The 21,797-nt window shown below is 39.8% G+C and overlaps 1 protein-coding gene across 4 annotated transcripts in view; it reads right to left on the bottom strand.

Moving 5' to 3' along the window:
- Positions 1-21,797, bottom strand: part of AMPD3 (adenosine monophosphate deaminase 3) — a 740,405-nt gene that overhangs the window by 556,273 nt on the left and 162,335 nt on the right. Inside the window, exon 1 of one of the 4 annotated variants that reach the window (XM_044059406.1) lies at positions 8,641-8,718. The exons of 2 other annotated variants lie outside the window; for them this stretch is intronic. The gene's annotated coding sequence lies outside the window, so the exon portion shown is untranslated. Of the gene's footprint in view, positions 1-8,640; positions 8,719-21,797 lie in introns of those variants that run through there. One more of the 4 variants, XM_044059409.1, reaches the window with a different exon arrangement.

Genomic DNA, 21,797 nt, shown 5'->3' with positions numbered 1-21,797 from the left:
GGTCTCTATACCTTGCCACACATCACAGCTCCAGTCAAAGAACAGTGAGGATATTGTGCTTTTTAGCAGACATAAATTCTCAATGACATTTCTGTGAACTAAAGTGCAAAACACTCTACAGACCAGACCCTGAAGCACTGCAAAGCCAAATGATGTACTTCAGAATTCTTCCTCAAAATACAATAGGTGAAATGTTTGGCTCTACTATGAATCTCCAATCTTCATAATGACAAGCAGCAGAAACTCAAAAAAAATAATGCCATAAATACATAAGGGCAAATTAGTTAACTTTGTGGGTTTTATTTGAAGGGGGTAAGCCCCCTAACACCCCAAAACTTATACATATACCAATGCCATGGACATACAGAATCAAAAAAGGGAGAAATCTCCCAAAAGAAGAGAGTCTTTGCCAATGCAAACTTATAAATTGCACTGGCAGTGATTTCCCGTGGAAAACTGTAATCAATGCTGCGTTCTTTAGTATCTTTGGGCTTCTGACATTCAAGGAATTTCACCTCAACCACCAGTGGGGGAGAATTTTTTGTATACGTTATATATTCCTTATGGCATCCTGAACTTACTTGGGTGTGATGTTTTAACTAAGTAACTTACCAGCTTAAAATAGGCAGGATTAGAAAGGGGTAGAATTTATTAATAAAGTGATACTAAGATTATAAATAAATCAATAATGTCCCACAGTGTGTTTTTTAAGATGATTTTTTTCTGAAAATGCTGTGGAATGTAAAGATGTGTGCAAGCTGTAAGAGGTGCAACATTTCACACCGTATAAATGCTGAAATATCTTTATAGTGTACCTACATCCTGGTGTAAAAATGGAATGCAATTCCATTGTCCATATTTGAACTGCCCCTCTTGGCTATCCAAGCCATCACTGGCCGAAAAGGAGCGCGAAAAACAAAACTCACTGGTTGGATTCAATATTTTTCCTTTTTTTTTTACTGATAGACTTGACTGAACGACTTCAAGTCTACTTGAAATAAAAAAAAAAAAAATCCAGCATCAATCTGAGAGAGCGCCTGAATCCAACCAGTGAGTTTTTTGCAATCTTTAGAAAGGTGACAGACATGTTGATATAGTTAAGAGAGCTTTTTATGAGTCTGAATTAGAAAACAATTAATGGCCACAAACATGTAAATTCCATGGAAGAGTCACTAGGCTATCAAACCTCTTGTAATAACCCTATATCAGCTCTGGCAACTGCATTACTTTCTAAGACATTGTTTATTTCCTTGGGGTGTTACATCAAAGCAGTTTTGAATCTGAATCTGAAAACTTGAACTGGGTACTGATAAGTGAAATGATGAAGACTAACACAGAGTAATGTGAAAACAGATGCAAATACATACCCATAGAAGATGGAGCAGAAATGTCTTTGATTAAGAAACAGAAAAAATGTATCATATAATGACTGATAATTTTTAGTGTACAGTGTAGTAAAGCAAATAAGGGGACTTGTCAGTTGTCTGTTCCGGAGTAAAAGCCTAAACATAGACATGCCTCCATACTCCATACCAGGACTGTTAACTAATCTTCCTCTAAACATTAGCACAGGACATGCAGTCATTGTTGTGATCAATGCACCCCCAACACTCACCATTCATTTTTGGTTGGAAGCCTGATTCCGTTTCTATTAAAATGTCTCCTGTTTCAATAAAAAGGAAGAATTACCACCTGAACGCCGTGAACAAGGTAAATAATTTCCACCCTTATATACCACAGGGAATTTAATACTGCACGTGACAGTACTACTAGAGGAAGTTATTCACAAGTTTTCTCAGCAACTTCTTCTTCTTCTTTTTTCCAGTTAGGGGTCACCACAACGGATCACCTGTCCGCTCGTGATTGGCAGTGGAGTTTTTTATGGAGTCGAGTTGCCAGCCTGGCGCCCAACCTTCCATGGAAGGCACACACATGCACACACTCATGCCTAGGGCCAATTTAGAGTATCCAATCCACCTACAGCATGTCTTTGGGATGTGGGAGGAAACCCACGTGACCACAGGGAGGACATGCAGACTCGGCACAGAAGGCATGCCAGCTGAGGCTCGAACCAGAGAACCCCTTGCTGTGAGGCAGCAATGCTAACTGCTGCACCACCATGGCCACCCACAAGTTTTCTCAGCAACTACTAAATCTGAAAAAAAGGTAGGAGGTAAGGAAAGACAGACACTAGAAGTCAATCAATGAAGCTGAAAGATGATAGGATGAGAAAAGCAGTGAAAGCAGCCAATGAGTAACTTTGAGACATTAGTAATTCCTCTGCAAATCCTCACTTCAGACAATAATGGTGAGGCACATAAAGGAAATGAATAAGTAGTACAGTGAGACAACAGAAACATGCCTGTGAAAAAAAAAAACATCAGTTAAGGGAAATGAGTTAAACAGAATGCCACACAGATTAATGCTTTGAAAATGTTTACTGGCAGATAGAACCCATTTTATCAAAAGAAGATTTTTCAAAAGGAAAAAAAAGGAACATGCCTGCACGAGTGAGAAGGTGTACTAGTACACCCTAGGGAAAGCAAGATGGGAAAACAGCAAAGTCAATTAACTAAAAGCAGTGAACTCAAAAGGATGGAAGAGAGGACAAATGCTAGGGATGGCCAGTTAAATCAGATACTCTGTTATGGTATACAGATTGAGTAACAGCAAACATGATGTGGGATGACAGCAGCACTTTAAAGGAGCTTTAAAGGAGTCTGAAATAATAATTTATGCAGTCTTTATTTTAAAGTTGTAGCTGTGCTATAGCTTATCCTGGTACTCAGATGGTACAAGGCAGAGAAAGTAATTCTGGACAGGATGCAAGGTTATTACAGGAAGTATATAAATACATATGCACAGACAGACAGACAGACACACACACACACACACACACATACACACACACACACATCTTTAAAGCAGACAATTTGGATGTTCACAAATTCACCTGCCACATATACATATCTTATGGATGTGAAGGAAAACCAGGGGTCCCTATGTAAACCCATGCAGGCAAACGAAGGGCACGGATATTCTACATAACACACACCACAGCTGAGAAATGAGCAAGAGAACAAACCTTTGTGAGCCAGCACTGCAATACTAACTGCTTTGTCACTATAATGCCAGTGAACACTCACAATAGGATAGCCAGCAGCCTAACCAACCTTCTCATTTTTCCCCCCATACTTGCTTCTTCTCTAGCCCTCCTTTTTCACTGGGCTCTCACCCTTCTCCACCATCTATTGGTACCTGTCTCCTCAGAGCCAAGTGTACTTTCTGCTTTGCCCACTAGATGGCACCCTATCCTTATAATTTCTGACCTCTTACACCAAGCCTTAATTTTTCCTAAAATATCCCTATAGTTCCAATTTAAGCCCCTCTCTGTCTTCTCTTTTCCTATATATGTGTGTCTCCACCCTGTCTAATCCCTGTCCCCTGTACTCACCTCATGCTATCAGTACTCTACTGATTGGTTCTCAGCCATCAGCAGCTTACCTTCGCTCTTCCCGCTCCATTCGCCCTGCGGGCTCACTCCGCTCCCCTACCCTACCCCCAAATCCCACCCACCCCTAGCACCTCTACACTTATACCTGTATAACCACACCCACCATCCAACCTCAACCAATTAGGCTCCAATCCTCCCTCCATTATCCACTTCCAATCCTACCCATTAAACAACTACTTCCCTCCCCCTTAATCAAATTCTCAACTGTCCCACCCAAAACACACAGCTCTCCCATCCTTGCAACTTAGTTAGTTATAAATAACCTACTCTCACTACTCTATCTTACCATGATCTCAAAACCACAATTCTACTCTTTCCAACTACTACTACTTCTCAGTATAACCTACTTTCACTACCTCACACAACCTACAAACATTAAACACTCTCCACCCTTACACATAACTTATCATCTTAGCCAACCCCTTTCACACCCACACATCCCAATATCTCCTTACCTGTACCCTATACAACACCACCTTCTCTTCCCCTACAAACTCATAACCCCTTATAAGTATCCTATCCCCTCTGCACCCAACAATACCCTCACATACCTAATAAAACTCACCCCTGACTCCAAGCAATCTAACTACCTTTCTAACCTACTCCTACATCTATCCACCTTACTACTTTCTGGAGACATACACCCCAACCCAGGACCCTCCACATCTCCCACAACAGATAAATCTTTACTATTCACCTCTTTAAATGCCCAAAGCATAGCTAACAAAGTCCCAAATCTCCATGCCTACTTGCACACAATAAACCAGATATCATGTCTATCTCTGAAACTTGGTTGAAACCCCATATAAAAGATACTGAAATAATACCACCCATCTACTCATTCATTAGAAAAGATAGAACCCAGAAAAAAGGAGGCGGAGTAGCCCTCCTATACTTATCCTCCTTATCAGTTACTCCTTATAACAAACCCACACCCCAGTTTAATAAAGCTGAATTACTTTTAGCCCTACTTCAAGTTAACCAACATAAACACATATGTATAGTCTCCCTTTACATCCCTCCTGGTGACAATACTTCTACACTTGAGGACATCCTCTCCTGGCTTTCTATTAACATTAGCATGGAAACAATAATTCTGGGGGACACTAATATCAACTGGTCCTCTATACAGTCTCCCACAAACCCACTTAACATTAACCTCTATATATTCTCACAACTGATCAACTCCATAACCAGGCCCTCAAAACAAGTCCATAATGGTAGTATCCTTGACTGGATTTTAGTCTCCCACCCTCATTATTTCTCAGACAGTGGCACCTTTCCCGATTCCCTTAGTGATCACTTACCCACATTCATACGTCGTTTGTCCTCTCCATTGCATCTTACACACACTTATATTACTATACGCCACCACAAAACGTTCAATGCCATTACCTTCTCCAACTCTCTGAAAGCAATAAACTGGAATACGTTAAAAACTTTACCACTGGAACAAGCAGTCATCCACTTCAACACAACCTTCTTGAACCTCCTAGACCACCATGTTCCTTTAAGGACAAAAGAATAAAAAACAAAACTGCTCCTTGGCTAACAAAAAACACACTAGCAACCATGCACCTAAGAGATAAAGCTTGGGCATATTACCAAAAACTCAGGACTCCCCTCACTCATAATGAATTCAAAATGCTTAGGAACAAAGTAAAAAAAATAATCATCATAGATCGACAGAACTATTGTTCTATACTCCAAAACAATAACAAAACAAACCCCCAAAAGTTTTGGAAAGGCATCTCCACCCTCCTTAACCCCAGCAAATCAGACAACCCTAGCCCAGACCCTGAAGCTCCAGACATAGATCTGGCTACTCAGTTCAATACTTTTTTCATTGATTCCATATCCAAACTAACCTCATCATTCTCATCCTCTAACACCACCATACCCTCCACACTATCCCCATCATCCTCTTTCAATCCTATACCTCCTGTACCCCCATCTCTGCTTCCCTCCTATTTCCCCTCCATCACCACCCCTCAATACCCCCTCCTCTCAGCTTCCACCATTCTCACTCAAACCTGTACCCACATCCACCATAAAAAAACTCCTCCTGAAACTGAAACCATGCTCTCATGCCCCCGATAACATTCCTTCATACTATCTTGCTATAGCTGCAGAAGCCATTGCCTACCCCATCAGTATTCTAATCAACTGCTCCATTCAAGAAAGTTTAGTACCCCAAATCTGGAAAAAGGCTTATGTTGTACCTTTGCACAAAGGTGGCAACAATAATAACATAACTAACTTCCGTCCCATTGCCATCCTATCCCCCATCTCTAAACTCCTGGAAAAGTGTATCCACCTACAACTCTTACCATATCTCATAGATAATAATCTACTTACTCCCACACAACATGGCTTTACAGCCAGTCACAGCACTATGACTGCCCTTCTCTCCTTCCTGGAAACTGTGAATAAAGCATGAGATTCAGGCCACATTGTCTCAACCCTTTTGCTAGACCTCTCCAAGGCCTAAGACACTATCTCCCACAATTTACTCCTAACTAAACTCTCTAAGCTTAACCTGTCACCTTCCTCTCTGAATTGGTTCACTAGCTACTTATCTAATAGATGCCAAGCTGTAAAATGGAAAAAAAGCCACCTCCCCATTCCGTAATACCCCAACTGGAGTCCCTCAAGGATCCATACTAGGCCCCCTTCTTTTCAATATATTTATAAATGACTTCCATAACTCCATCCCCTTCACTAACATCATCCAATATGCCGATGATTCAACTATTATCTGTTCTGCTACCTCTATACCTACCCTTCTAAAGCTCACACAAGATGCATTCTTAACCACCGAACTATGGATGAAAAAAAAATCACCTCGCACTAAATGCATCTAAAACCAAACTAATGCTATTCACCCCATCCAAGGCCACCTCTTATAATATAAGTACATTCCCTATTACTAGTCATAGTAATACACCCATTGAACTAGTTTCAGAGGCCAAATTATTAGGTGCCCAAATTGATAGTCAGCTCAAATTCTGCTCTCATCTTCAACTTAATATAAAAAAAACCCATAAAAAACTTGGTATGCTCTACCGACAAAATCGCTATTTAACACCCTCCACTAAAATCACCCTCTCCACCACATTTCTCATCCCCTCCCTCCTCTATGGTGCCCCACTCCTAACTAACCTACAATCTTCACTCAAATCACAACTCTCCTCTTGCTATAACAAAATTGCCAAGTTTGCTACTGGCCATAAGTCCACTTCACACCACTGCTCATCTCTCCACAAACTAAAATGGTTGGAACTCACCAATCATCTTACCTATAATCAACTTACTGTTGCCCACAAGCCAATTTTCTACCCTTCCCTCTGTCCCTCCCCTTTTCTCTACCTTCAAAATGCACCTCCCTGATAGACTACTTAGATCTAACAACCAAAACCTAATAGAACTGTATAAACCATCTCATCCCCCAGGAAAAAATCTCCTATCCTATAGTCTAGCTCATCTCTGGAACTCCCTACCACCACCCATCTGCACCACCTCAAACATCCGTTCTTTCAAAAAATCTCTTCACTCACATCTATTTTCCCAGTGGGAATGCTCTTGCTATCACCCCATGTAATCTCCTCTCCTCTGTTCTTTTCTCCTCCTATCTTATACATCCTGATCTCACTTGTTTAAGCCTTGATACCGATTGCATAACATGCACCTCTTAGTGTAACATACTATATATGAAAAGTCACCTCTGTTATCATATTGTAAATTTTATTCTCTCTTTTGATTGTATATTAATCACTATTCTGTTGCATTTGTAATTGTTTTTACTAGGCTTTTGTAACTATAACTTTAACAATTTGTAACAAGATATTTCACTGTAATTTTCTGCTTGGAGCTTTTCTCCCCAGGACTCCATTGAAAACGGGTTCTTTGTGACCCAATGGACTATCCTGGTAAACCAACTGCAAATAAATAAATAAAAATAAAATACCCACCATTTTCACTACGTTTTTGGCTGTGTCGATCAGTGTACCACAAGCCCTTTCAATACTTTCCTAGTTTTTAGCCTAATTTATGTAAAATGAAGATCTGCCAACAACTTAGTGGCAACAGTTTAGAGTTACAGTATAACCCCAAAGTAAATATTCTGTCTGCCAGATTTTCTGGGCAGGTATTCTGCTTTGGTCTACTAAGGAAAGTGAGATTTCAAACCAATTTTATTGTGTGCCTCTTCTTGTAACTTCTGTAATCACCTCACTTTCTTAGATATATCATTCATCCCACTGAATTATTGTCATACCAAGGCAGTTCCAAGTGAGAAGATCTGAACCATGTACTGACAGGTACAATGGTACAAACTACCACAAATAATGTGAAACAATGTGAATACATCTCAATAGGAAATTAGAACATACATCTTTGTTAGAAAACGGTAAAATAAATGTTACATGCTGGTCTGTGCAGTACTTTATAAAGATATATTTTCTTCTGTTTGTGTACTATTTACAGCACCCTTTTGACCACTGTAAGACTTGTTGTCTATTGCATTGTCTGAAGCATTTGTCTCTTTCCTCTTAAAAATGCAAATAACTAACTTGATACAAGCCTACAATACTGAATTGACAAGAAGTAAGAAAATAAATTTACTTTTCAGTGATCTTTTGTCAAATTTATGTACGTTTGCTGTAATCAAGTGAACTCTTCGATCTAGTCTATTTGCCTATATTGTGCCTCTAAGCAAGTCATTTAGCCAAAATGTGCGTCTCAGACATGGTTAATGATGCATGTGCCTTGAACAAAACTATCATTCTTTAACAAAACATGTAAAAACTATAAGGCAACTAGCAGACTAGCTTGGATATATACAGAAAGGCTGTTGAAATTAGTTGCTTGAAAGCACACGTATGCATTTATGCTGCAAGGCATCTTAATCATTCCAGGTAAACAAAGACCTTGAAAAACAGGAAGTGATATTCTTGTGACTGTCACAACCAAAGAGGGTTTATTTACCTGTCCTCACCTCTCCTGTCTCCCAGAAATTTCTGAAAGCTATCATGTGACAGCAATGTAACTACAAAAAGACATAATCATGACGATTAGTGGTTTCTTTGCACTGTAAAATAAAAATGAATTAATATATAGATTTTTACCTGAGCTTCTAAAGTCTTAATAGGAAAATTGGTAACCCAACCAGTCTACAGGAACTTAACAAACTGAACAGGAGACACACATTTGGGGAATGGCATATGCAAATTAATGACAGCCTCTGATCTCTAAGTGTTAAAGGAACAGTCAGCATTTGCAGAAGGGTTACACATTTTTTTTTCATTTGCATTTATAGTCCTAGTATGTATCCTGACTCTGGTTTGAAGGGATGTTTACAAATATGTCTTCTGTTATGCAGTTTCACATCCTTTTCATATCCCTGTATGTCACAGTTTAAAAGCTTTCTTTTCCACTTTGCGCTTGCACTTGTTCACTTCACTCTCAGTTCTATAATGATCAGTCAGTAAAATATCTACTAAAGTAACAACCACACCAACACTATCATTTCTGTAGACTTTTTAATTGAACTTGCAAGTCAGTGAATTCCTTTCATTAATTTTAGCTTCCTACACTTCTTGTTCTACATTACAGAATAGGGAGCAGAGCATGTACAGACACCTACACATACTTAACCGCTTCTTGCTACCTATTATTAACTGTAGGTCTGACATAAAGTATGCTAAGTGCAAGTCTGCAAAAATAGTTTACCTTCTTGCATGTATGGTTAAAAATCTGAACAAATGTTGGTTTTAATAAATGTTATTTCAGCAGACCATCAGCAAAATGTCAAACTACTCCATTCACAACTACAACCTGATAATACTCACTGTTTGTGTTTCTTCACATGAATCCAAGCATGCTACTAAACCACAGTCTACCACTAACAAAGCATTTTACTTTAGCTTATTTAAAAGAAATGCAGTACTTTAACAGTTAAAATTCACAGGCACAATGTAGTAAATTGCTACAATGCAAGCCTAATGATAGAGGGGTTAGCTTCCCCCTTACAGCACAGGTGTTCTGAATTTGAAAATACACATGCATTCCTGCCAGGTTAAAGGGGAATGGAACACCGTCAGGCAGCACTCCTTCCCTGAGCTATGAGTTACGATCCTGGTATAAGAAAGTTTCTAGAACAACTGGACTGTCTCCAATTTACCTGTGTTTTCAGGAGTGGATAGAGAAGATAAAACTAGCCCACTTAGGAATGAGGACTGTCCTTATTAGTTACTTGTCCAAATTCAAATTTCTGAACATTGACATTCAACATAAACATCACTGCAATGTGGTCCCGCTCATGGTTGAAAAGGATCCATGTTCTAGTTCCCTTGCCCACTTAAGAAACACAATTCATAAAATAAATGGGCAACTGCAGGGGCAGATATCAGTCAACCTAAACAAATTTTTGAGCAGTCAGATATCCCTAGTGGAAGGTGGATGTATTTCAAGATACAGTCATTGAGTGATGCTTGGCTGTAAAACACAGTGTACAATGTACCTTAACGAACCCTTTTGCTGACTGATGTGAACAATCAGTCCATTGAGCTTCAATAATTCAATTGTTCCTCAGAGGCCTTGATATTTGGCACTCGTAATACAAAAGTTCATTGTTAATCTTTGCATTACTGTGATTTTGATTTAAAGTTTTATTCTATTTCTAATGAAACTCAAGATAAAATCACCAAGTGCTCATGTGTGCATCAAAACAGAAGTGTAGCTACTGTGGGGAGACAGCAGCAGCTGCCACGGGAACAAGATATAAGGCATGATCAGCAGATCTGTCATGGGGTCAGGATACAGAGAACATGGTGGTCCTCATTTGGAAAAAAGAGAGGAGCACCAATTAGAGAACGGATTCAGATTTGTACTCAGCAAAACCATTCTTCCTTCAGCCGCTGGAGTCAGGATTCTTTCACATACTCCACAAGCTTAAGTGTTGTCTATTTCTTCTTTTCTCCTACCACCTGACTGACTGGAGTTTTCAGATACAAGGCAGCTATGGGTCAAGCTGTTTTACTTTATGGTAATTAGAATGTTGCCTGATGCTGGAACACTGCCCACTGGGAAATACTGCACTCTCATATTGGTTCCTGAGTTATTTTTCATGTGACTTTAAAGCTTCCCGTTTCTTCTGTTTCTTCATTTGGCAGTTTCCCAGTGATTGTAGTAAGGATACCTAAGGATATATTTCTCAGCCAGTTGCAGTTCAGTGGTAGCAGATACCTGATACAATGGGACATCAGATATTACAGTATCCAACTCTACTTCTGTTGTTTGTATATATTTTACAAGATTTGTACAGGAGTACTTTTCTTTATTACCAATACTTCTGTAGTTAATGTACATTATGCAAAATTTATCTGGGAGTACTTTTCATTATTACTGAGATACTCCTGTAGCTTGTATGTGTTATACCACATATGCCAATAAGTACTTGTAATTACTACTGAGGATTCCTGTAGTTTATATGAGTTATATCACACGTGCCCAGGAGTACTTTGCATTATTACTAAGTTTCTCATGTACTTTCTGTACATCATTCAGCATTTGCCAATGAGTACTTTGCACTATTACTTAGTTAATCCTATAGTTTTTGTTCATTATCGAATATTTCCACATGAGTATTCTTCACTGCTACTAATGACCACTCAGGCTTTAGAAAATCAATATCCCTTCTTTCTCCTTATGGGATTGTTTTTTAAGGAAGACAAAAACGCACCCATCTTCTGTTTTTCTTTATTAAGTTCAGAAGAAGATGAAGGCTTTATTGGATTACATAGACCAGACGACATCCCACATCTCCTTTCCTCATTCTGAATGCCTGAATTGGTGGACAAGATTTCTCTCATCTGGTTTTCTTTCCCAGGGAATGTCTCTTATTAGATGAAAGGCTGTTTTAAACCACATTCAGTGGGCTTCTATATCATAAAGAAGATTATTCTGAAATGCTGAAATTTAACACTCCCAAACAATTAATAGTGTCTTCTATTAATTCATTCTGGGTTTTTTTTGGGAATCAAAAGAAGAAAACCAGCAAGAAAAAGAAAAATGAACCATAAAGAAAAAAAACCCCTCAGTTTGAGACTTTCACACGTGTGAGTTCAAAAATGCAGCGTAGTCATAAAATCCCCCCTAAAATTATTGTAATCCACTCCGTCAAGACTTCACCAGAACAAACATAGTATAAATACAATTTCCTTATAAACCCTACCCAATTAACTAATATTGTCAGCTCACCAACTTTTAAAGATATATGCTACTATAAAAACTTTAAAATAAGATTGTCATATTACTTTTATATACCCAAAACAGTATTTTGTAGGTAAAACGGAGAGACGACTAAAGAAGAGAATATACGAACATTCATATACAATACAGAAGGCAAATACTAACAATGCACTGTTTAGACATACCATTGAATGCCCCAACTATATTGGATTTAAATTTGGAATTTTAGAGGTTTTACCTGTTGACCCTAGAGAGGGATGGTGGGAACTATTTCTAGAAATAAAAGCATTCCAATGGCAAGTAAGATTAAATGCTGTCCAACCCCCAGGTTTAAATGAGAACATTTCCATACTCCCCATTCTAAAGAAGAGAGCATTAAAATTGTGATTTCTCAAGTTGTTAGTTAGAACAGGCAGTAGGGGCGAATCAAGTATTTATTCAAGAAGTAATGGTATGATATTTCTCTACCATTCTTTGATTCTCTGACATGGTTTTAAAATTTATTGTTTCTGTTTGAAACTGAGCTTCATAAGCCCTCATCTATATTTTTAGTAGTCACATACAAGTACGAACGTTTACTAACGGTACACGTGTAAACCATATATTTTAGAATGTATTTAGTATTCAAATTAACATACATTTTTTATTTTTTTAATAGGTGTATGTATGTATATATAATTCTATATCTTTAAAAGTTGATGAGTTGACAATATTAGTTAATTGGGTAGGGTTTATAAGGAAGTTATATTTATACTATGTTTGTTCTGATGAAGTCCCAGTATTAAGTGTGGCAGGACAAAAGCACTTGATGGAGTGGATTACAATAATTTTTTTTTTGATTTTATGACTATGCTGCATTTTTGAACTCACACATGTGAAAGTCTTGAACAGAGTTTTTTTCTTTATGTTTTTTGGGAATGCTGTTTTAATCCATCTCAACAGCTAGCCAAATTCACAGCAACTTCCTCTTGAAAAGAAAATACAATTATCAACAGTCCAGGTGCAATTTAAATTTCTATCAAAACTCCTGTGGCTGACACTGCTGCAGGTGATCTAGTTCTCAGTAAAAGGTCTAAAACAGACAACAGCTCTTAATATTTTACCAAATAACAAAGACAGTAGAATATTTGCAGTTTTTGGTAAGAGAGCATTGATAGTTGCTAACTTATGCATTATGAATTCAAACTGATCAACTGCTACAATGCAGTAACAAGGAAATATTTGAAAACAGGTTGATGGCCAAGTAGAAAGCATTACTAATGTTTTAATTCAGGAGGGAAAAATCTAAATTGGAGCAAATAGCTGAGAAATTTGGCATGCATATAAAATGTGCTTATGACCCACCTGATGCTCAGTTTAAGTCTTTTGCTTCTGTTATAGTTTTAGGAAACTAAGAAAGCATGCATGGCTCACAACCCAGATGTTTCATGATGATGTGTTAACAGCTTTTGGGTGTAAGGCTGAAACTTCATATCTGGCCCATCTTATGACAGAATATTTAAAATTGGCAGGAGAAATGGTAACACCATAGAGATGTTAAACAAATGTTCTCACTGCCTTTTATAAGGATACCTATTGAAATTCTGAAGACAAAAATTGTGATCTTCATAAAGTAGAGGAGAGCTGCAAATATGATTATAGGGAAACTTCCTAAGGCTGTGTTTCTCTCAGTATCCCCCTTTGTATGAGGTGCAGCAATATGAGGGTAAGATTATGTGAATGCAGGTGGTGTGGGATCTGGAAGAGGGGATGATGCTTCCTTAAAAAAATCCTTCAGAAGCTATACCAATAGGTTTTTAGAATTTACTGTTTTTTCTTAATCACAGTTTATTTTTGTATCAGAACGTGCTTTATTAGGAATTTCCTTCTGAGAGTGTATTTTAAAATAATCAAATATTTGTTTTCTAATGAATCTTTTCCTTTTTTCCATCTTTGTCATCAAGAAACCAGACAGCTACAGCACAGACAGAAAAGCAAGCAGGAAAAAAAGCCCAGAAGTCAAGATATCAGTAATAAATAGAATCCTTCGAACAGGACAGGTGCTAAATCGGTGACAAGCTATTGCATCATTGCTTCCACCCTTTTCCTCCAACTGATTCACTAGCATTTAACAATTCTCTATATAGTGGTTTTATGTAACATCAGTCAAATGAGCGGCCACGGTGGTGCAGTGGTTAGCATTGCCACCTCACAGCAAGAGGTTCTCCGGTTTGATCCTCGGCAGGGGCGTCTTTTGTGCGGAGTCTGCATGTCCTCCCTGTGGTCGCGTGGGTTTTCTCCGGGTGCTCCAGTTTCCTCCCACATCCTAAAGACATGCTGTAGGTGGATTGGACACTCTAAATTGGCCCTAGGTGTGAGTGCGTGCATGTTTGTGCCTTCTGTGGAAGGTTGGGCACCGGGCTGGCAACTCAACACTGTAAAACTCCACTGCCAATCATGAGCGGACAGGTGATCCGCTGTGGCGACCCCTAACCAGGAAAAGTCAAAAGAAGAAAAAGAAGATGTAACATCAGTCAAATGGGTCAGAGAACTAGCATGAGCAGGTTATGTTACAACAATCATACAAGTACAGCTCTGAGGCCCGGTTAAAGTATTCCCAAAGATCAAATCCACATAGCTTAACCTTGTCTTTTCCCAAAAGTTCAGGAAAGCAGAACTGGAAGAACAAGTGATGAGTTTTTTTCTGGCATTTCCAAGCTTAAAGTTCACATTCTTGTCATCTTCTTTTTATTTCTGTATTTTATGGCTTAGACTATTGCATATTACAACCTTTTACAGTTTGTTTGGCTGCAGTTAATGGCTTTGTGTCATAATCAGTCCATGACTATTCATTTATTGGATTACATCTCCCTCTAGTTAAAGCAATCACCCTGTGATTTACACTTTTTATCACTCTTTACAGGAAATTACAGTTGCAGAATCTCTTATATTGTGCGCTTTATAGTTGCAGACTGATGGCCTAGTATTTACCTGTGTGTGATTAACAGATACTCCACTTTGTTACACAGAGTCTTGTCCTTTCTATATCTGTCAGACATCTCCATTTTGTTAAACAAAGTGTTTTCCTTGTGACTTTCTACTCCTTTTCTTATTTTGCATTTAATATTACATTAAATTGCAGTTTTAGTTGTTTTTTTCATCAGGATGTAAATTTGACAAGGGCAGTAGTTATTTTTTTGTGGCAGGGAATACATTGCTGCTCTTTCTAAAGAGTGGACACTATTGGCTGGAGTTCTATTGCTTTTGATTTGGTTCTTTCACTTTATCTGCTTAGTTTAGCAATAGCGGGTGTCGCTCCATGCAGGACTGCACAATGCTGTTTTTGACAAATATAGGCACTTTCAGTTTTAAATTCTCACTTAGGAAACTTAGTTAACTCCAACTTCTAGTTAAAGCTGTACAATTCACAGCGTAAAGCAGCACTACATGGCTGCACATCTAAACTGACCTCATAGCTACTCTAGACCAAATTATTTGCTCTAACTGCTTTTGTTTTAATTGAATGTACATCTATTATCTACAGGTGCTAGTTTACCCTAAATCAATACCTTAACTAGGAGCTGTAATGCTATCATCTTTTTTATTCACCTTTAACATTCACAAAACTGACTTATATCTAGGCTGGACTAGAACACTGTCTGTGCTGTGACTGAAACCTGGTTCAAGGCTCCTGAGAGCACCCCGGCACTATCAGGTTTCATCTCATATCATGGGGGTGTATCCATATTCATCAAGGATACCCACATCCAGGTGCAATTAACCATAGGCAAAACTGCTCTACAATTTGTGCATGCTGCCAGGCCACACTCTCTAAACCACAAACCAAGCCTTCCTGAAGACACACACTGAGGTAATGTAATATAACCAAAAACACCATCATATTGGGTGACTCCAACTATCCAAATATAGACTGGGAACATTACTCAAGCCAAAACTTTCTAGCCAAAGGTTCCTGAGTTTATAAAATTCAAATGCCATGGAACAACTAGTCACTGTGTCCCCAAGAGGAGAAAATATACTAGATCTCATCATCACGAACATGGGGAATAAACTAACTCACTAGAAATCCCAGGTGTGGTATCCTTCAAGGCCCCGAGCCAATGGAAACCACAACCCATACAAATGCCTTCTATGAACACCTTCAGGACTGCATGGATCAGGCAACCTGTCTGGTGGACCCCAGCCATAAACAAACTTTACAATAAGATAAGAAAGATTTATTACATGACAGAAAATCCAAAAAAAGGGAAGGCATCTTTGATCAGCACTAGCAAGAAACTGGATATCCTCATAAAATCATCCAAGGCCAACTTTGAGAGTAGATTCAAAAGACAATCATAAGGCCTTCTTAAATGATACAAAAATCACTGAACCCACAGACATTGCCAACATACTGGCCCCAAAAGGAGAGATAACTATCCCAACTGAGAGCAGCCTCCCAGACATCTCAAATGTGAAAGCTGCAACTCAATGAAGAACTAAACCCACACATAAATCTGCAAAGCTATGGAGAGGATCATAATGGAACTCATAAACAAGGACATTTGCAGACCTTGGACCCAACAACAGTCACCAAGGCCATTGATGAGGGAAAGGCAGTCCATACAGCCGACACAATACCCCACTCGGGTAGGACAGAACCCATGTCAGACTATGGCTGACAAAGGGATGACTGCAAACTGGTGCCATACAAGGTAACCCCAAGCTACCATATAGGTGGCAACCCACTAAGCACAGAAGAGGTTATCAGGACCTGGGGACCCAGGTTGACAGTGCCTTGAGCTCGGTTGACACGCACTGGTGTTAAGACGATCTACAGACCTTCATTGCCCATGAAGGGATGAAGGGGATCATCAGATCAATCAAGGTCATTGTTCCCCTTGTATCTCAGACTTCATGACCAAAATGCCAGTTCAATGCCCCATTCGGATGTATCTCACCGCACCAATTGGAGAGCAATTGGAGAGACCCCAAAAGGAACCAAAAAAGGAAAGGGACTCCAAACACCGTCTGCCCAGCTGAGAGAAACTCAACTCTATTCAAGTTACAGTTGTCTCACACTCCAGAGGTGGTGACAGACCTACATGACAAGAACATACCAACCAACCGGAATTAATGGACCTCCTCCTCATCAAATCCAAATCCACCAAACCACTAGAGCAAGAGATTTAGAAGCGGATATAAATATAAATAGGGGCGTGCTGGAGGGATTTGCATAGACCAGAGACTCCCCATGCTGTGGAATAAAATCCCCGGTCCATGAGAAGAGCACCTCGCTATTTTAGCTCTGTTCAAAGAAGAAATTGGGACGGGAGATTAAGTCCCGGGAATCATCTCATCTCTGTGTCACTACTGACAGAAAACAAACAAATGGGCACAATATTTCTAACAATCACAGCTAACAGTAAGCCACATAACTTTGGGCTAGGCTTATAAATGCCCTAGGGCAGTTAGCCTAGTATAAACCTATGAACCTATGAACCTATAATGTTAACTTAGTGCTCAAACCTAAATTATGATTGAACTGCTACTTTAATCACGGATCTAAAACACGATTATATTCTCATACTCTTCCTTGCCTGCAGTCAGAAATGGAAGGTTGGCCAGCTGGTCTGTTGCCAGCTTCATAGCACTTGATGTACTCAGGCAAAGTGAGAATTACCTGATACTGAGAAAATAATGATTTTTACTCATCACTCTTTGTGAGAGATGCCGCATTCAAGGCCGTACTCTTACAAACACATCCTTTAACAACACTCCCCTACACCATACTCCGCATGTACACACACTAAGCTATCATGCACTGAGGGGCTTAAAAGATCCTTATTTAAAAACAAGTCCACTTAATGGCCATGGTTTGAAATTGTATCCATATGTCCATAGGAAGATCTAACTGCTAAATAAGGTAAGGTCATGGATTGCTGTCCCTTTCTCACTACTTCTCAATCATATTATGAATTCTTGCAACGATAATCCTGTTTTTTTGAACACGTTACACAAAGTATAGGCATACAGTTTTGCTCTTTAGCCTATTTGCTAAATAACTAAGTATCTTGGAAAGGGATTGAAAATTTAAAATGGAAACATTGAACTTGTGTGCTAAATTTAGCTAGAATGATAACAGGGCATTTCCCATTTATGCCTCAAGTGGGTACACTTATCAGTTTTTGATTTGGAACCTTTGAAATCTAGTTTACCTGAGGATAAATGATAAAAAAATAGACACAGCTGCCAGAAGAACAAGTACCTTAGAGGTGAGTACCTTAGAGGTGAAACAATAATATTATTTTTTCCTTTTGTAGAGTTATTCATACAAACCTGCTATGTGATGTGGTGACTCTTTTATATATATTTATGTTTTAAAGACCACATTATCCCTATTAAGCAATGCTTTTTTCCAGAAGGGACTCTGGGTAAAGGATCCATTTTTTCTAAATATATTGAGAAGGGAAGAGGGAAGTGGTGAAAGGAACAGTAGCAAAGAAATGGAGGGGGAGGTTAAACAGGAAAGGCCTACACACACACACACACACACACACACACACACACACACACACACACACTCAGGAGGTCAAACAGCAAAGGCCTACACACACACACACACACACACACACACACACACACACACACACACACACACACACACACACACACACAGGGAGGTCAAACATCAAAGGCCTACACACACACACACACACACACACACACACACACACACACACACACACACACACACACACACACACACACACACACACACACACACACACACACACACACACACGGGAGGTGAAACAGCAAAGGCCTACACACACACACACACACACACACACACACACACACACACACACAGACACACACAGGGGAGGTCAAACAGCAAAGGCCTACACACACACACACACACACACACACACACACACACACACACACACACACACACACACACACGGGAGGTCAAACAGCAAAGGCCTACACACACACACACACACACACACACACACACACACACACACACACACGTACACACACACACACGCACACACACACACACACACACACACACACACACACACACACGCACACACACACACACACACACGGGAGGTCAAACAGCAAAGGTCTGTACACACACACACACACACACACACACGCACACACGTGCACACACACACACACACACACACACACACACACACACACACACACACACACACACACACACACAGATAAACAGAGGTAGATGTGGACACATGGAGGGGATACAAGACCAACACATACACAAACAAAGGGTAAATAAATGGCTGTGGATAGGAGGAAATACAGGTAGCATGACAACTGCTGACTCACCCAGACTGATTTTAATGGATCCAGTATGTAGTAGTCCCAGGTCTGGGTGGCCAGTAGCAATGAACACAACCTCCCCTGGTTGCTAGCTGGTATTCAACAACTGATTCAGTGAGTTTGCTACAAGTTGCAGTAGAGGTTGCTGAATGGTGACTCAGAAGGTCATACCCAAGTCACCCACAGCTTTTAGTACATCCTCCAGCTCTGCTACCATTAAGGCCAGTGACAATGATTCCTTCATCCCCTACTACCAAACTGTGTTACTCACAGCAAGTCACTTAACCAGATACTGCTCCTGGGCTGAGTGTGAAAAAGGACTACAGAGGTCATTGCTCTACCCTGGAATATAAATAAATATTTTTTTCTTTCCTTTGCATACCAGACAGGCACTATCCATGGGGGACAAGCATTGGCAGCCACCTCCATGAATGTAATGCAAAACAAAATAGGAGAAAGAGTTTCATGCCCTTCACAGGATTCTGAATTATAATACAAGACCAAAGCACTACATCAATCATTTTGATACCTGTAGTTGGTTTCACACCATCACTGGTCTGGATCCCTCCTCTGAAAGTTTTTACTTGCCATGTGTTCCCTGTGGTCTGAGCTTTAGGGTGGAGATCTCCACAGGAGATGCAGTTAGCATCAGGCTTTCAAATGCCTAGGTCCTTTGCCGTGAATTGTCCAATGCAGTTTCTGCCCTGTGGGTACAGTCGCCATGTCTAATAGCACCTGCTCTCTGTAGGAAATCGAAGAAGCTAAAAGCAATGGAATCAAAAAATCTCAGGAGACAGTTTTTTGGCAGATGAACACTGCATTAGTCTGATTTGATTACTGAGTTTTACAGAATTTTATATATATACAAATAGGGCATCCCATTGGTTCGGCTCACCCTTGTGCATGTTCTCCCAGTGGGAGGATGAGGGAGTGTCACCAATGTGTTCGGGCCTTCACCATGACGTCTGCCTTTTGGAAAGAATGTTTCTCTTTAACCCTTTAAGCTTGGGTTTCATTATAATCTAGTCTCTCTATTCCTAACAATGATTGTCCCTAAGACATAAAAATTTATTATTTATTAGCACACATAGGAAATATTTTGGCCAATTATACCAGTTAATGTTGTGTGTGTTTTTGCTGTACTTCCACTAATGGCGTTGTCAGATATGCCTTTAAAACATCTGCCAATTGTCCTGGAGTGGATCATTTTGGGAGTTTGTGATTAGTCAGAATCAATGGGGTATGCAAAACATTCTTTTAGCTGTCAGAAACAAAACATACATTTATTTATTTACTTTTGTTAACTGGGATAGTCCAGCTGGGTGTTAGGCCATTTTCAGCAAAGTCCCAGGAAAAAGCCACAGAAACAGAGAACAAAAATGCCTGTTAAATGCCTATTAGATCAACTAACTGAATTGCCTGGGAGACCAATGGATCTTAAAGTGAAATAAACCAAAGTTGATTGTTGCCAGAACATCACCAAAAGTCCACGTTGTCCATAGATAGAATTCTCGAGCCTTTGTAGTGCCTGTTCTAAATCATTAGTATTGTACCTAACATCTCATTGGCATGTGACACATATACACGGACAGCCTATTTAAATAAGCAGGCATGCATGGCATTCCTGTGACATCTACACCTTAGGTCATTGGAGCACACATGTGAGATGCAGTGATACATAGTAAATGGTGGATTAAAGCCATGGCACCATTCATGAGGGGTGAAGCAGGTCTTATTAGCGACATTTACACATGCTTCACCAAATTTAGAAGCCAAATTGTATATGCCAAGAAAGTGAGGATAAGACTTACTTCAGAAGCTTAAATTGCATTCTGCCAGCTCAGGAGGAACACAGATTCAGGGCATAGCTGACAGCAGTTGCCTGTATCTGAATAGCTGTGTGGATAGCGTTACTGTGTAGGTGTACATATGCTATGACACATAGCTACAGCTGTACGCTACTATACTCATAAACCTCCTTAAATGCACCCTAGCAGGGGATGACAGCCCACTGACATTGGACAACAACCCACCTTATGCCACATCCAGGAAACCCTGCCTTTAGAACACCAGCATTAACCTGTTGCACTCATGCACCTGTTCATGTAGACACTTAGCACAAGATGGCAGTCCACTGACACAAGACAGCCATACTGTCTCATCTCAGTACTGATAACCTTTGTAATACCAGGATTTTTTCACTGTATTTGTGCACATGTTCATACACAAACTTAGTAGGGGGTGGCAGTCCCCTGACAAAGGTCAACCTCTTTCCATTCATGTAGGCTTAGACAGTGTGCAGAACATATGGAACAAGCAGACTGTGCTCATACTGACATACCCAGGAACATTCATGTCTGTTAGTCTAACCGCACTCTGACACAGCTCTCTGTGTGCCTCCTCACATGCCTTTCTAGCCTATGATGTTTTGTCCCCATAGGTATATGAATATCTTCCAGAGGGGGTGGATGGCAGAGATTGGACAAGTTCAGCCTTGCACAGAATGATGGCTTGATACAGGCACTCAGGACGCATGGGTAGCAGCTGTTTTTGGGAGGTGTTGCCAGTCACCCTCAGCATGATCATTTGTGGAAACCAATGGTGCATTACGTCAATCTTGCCAGTGGTAGGAACTGTGCCATAAATCAATGTTGGAAGTGTGTAAACGACGTGGTATGAAGAGCCACAAAGA

This window comes from Protopterus annectens, chromosome 17.part0 (genome assembly GCF_019279795.1).
Source record: "Protopterus annectens isolate FY-2018-M chromosome 17.part0, PAN1.0, whole genome shotgun sequence".
Taxonomy (NCBI): Eukaryota; Metazoa; Chordata; order Ceratodontiformes; family Protopteridae; genus Protopterus; species Protopterus annectens.
Note: the sequence above shows the minus strand (reverse complement) of the source record. Positions and strands in the feature narration are given on the sequence as shown.